The sequence below is a fragment of the Leptonychotes weddellii genome, chromosome X, assembly GCF_054177405.1.
Source record: "Leptonychotes weddellii isolate Sample4059 chromosome X, ASM5417740v2, whole genome shotgun sequence".
NCBI lineage: Eukaryota > Metazoa > Chordata > Mammalia > Carnivora > Phocidae > Leptonychotes > Leptonychotes weddellii.
In genome coordinates, this window is record NC_138385.1 from 23,416,962 (window position 1) to 23,418,360 (window position 1,399).

General features: G+C 36.5%; 1 pseudogene; it reads left to right on the forward strand.

The window, feature by feature from the left end:
* Positions 1-919: 919 nt before the first annotated feature.
* On the forward strand, positions 920-1,080 carry LOC115943178 (U2 spliceosomal RNA; annotated as a pseudogene).
* Positions 1,081-1,399: the final 319 nt, after the last annotated feature.

The following is a 1,399-nucleotide window of genomic DNA, read 5'->3' on the forward strand; positions in this document are numbered from 1 at the left end:
AAATTTGGCATTCTCTTTGTGAATTGCCTATTCATTATCACTTGTTCACTTTTTATTGCATTGTTGGCTTTTTTTGAGTTATGGATTATTGGGATGATTTATTCTTGACCCAAATCCTTTGAGTGCTATATATGTAGTAAACATCTGTCCCAAATCTGTGACTTGTCTTTAAGTTTATGGCATTTTATGATATACACAAGTTTTTAATTTTAATGTAGCATATTTATCAACTATTGCCTTTATGGCTTGTATTATTATGATGATGAATATTGATACCTGGTAGGGAAAATGCTCCCTTTTTTTTTTTTTATCATTCTTTGACAGTTTCTTGATTCTTTTTAGGTCTTTGATGTCTCCAAATGAATTTCAGAGTCAGTCTGTCCATTTCTGTGAAATCCCCTTTTAGAACTTAAATTGGAATTCCCTTGAATTTATCAACTTGGAAACAACTGTGACCTTTAAAATATTTTCTCCCTATCAACAAGCATGGTACAACTCTCTGTATCAGTCATCCCTTACAGCATTGTCACTTGTGAATGATCATAGTTGTGGTTCTTCATATTCAATTGTGCACTTTTTTGTCCCCTTGTCTCTTTGCACCAGCTAGGATCTCTAGTATATGTTTAATAAAAGCAACAATATGTCATTCTTGTTACTTTCTCAACTTTAAAAGGAATACTGCATTTTGAAAATTTTCCCAGTAAGTAACGTGTCTACTGTTTATTTGGGGTTTGATAGCTCTTATCAGGTTAAGGAAGATCCCATATATTTGTAGTTTGCCAAAAGTTATTTCACTCTTGAATGGACTTTGGATTTTCTAAAAAAAAAATCTGTATCCACATTATGATAAGATTTCCCCCTTAATCTGTTAAAATTATGATTTTTAGTGATAAATATTTTAATGTTAAAAGATCTTTGCATCACTTCTTGGCCTTTTGGCTAAGATCAAGTGTAGCATCTGTTCTTTTTTTTTTACTTTTTTTTAAATTAATATATAATGTATTATTTGTTTCAGGGGTACAGGTCTGTGATTCATCAGTCTTACACAATACACAGCGCTCCCCACAACACATACCCTCCCCAGTGTCCATCACCCAGCCACCCCATCCCTCCCACCCCCTCCACTCCAGCAACCCTCAGTTTGTGTTCTGAGATTAAGAGTCTCTTACGGTGTCTCCCTTTCTGGTTTCATCTTGTTTCTTTTTTTTTTTTTTAAAGATTTTCTTTATTTATTTGAGAGAGAGAGAATGAGAGACAGAGAGCATGAGAGGGAGGAGGGTCAGAGGGAGAAGCAGACTCCCTGCCGAGCAAGGAGCCCGATGCGGGACTCGATCCCGGGACTCCAGGATCATGACCTGAGCCGAAGGCAGTCGCTTAACCAACTGAGCCACCCAGGCGC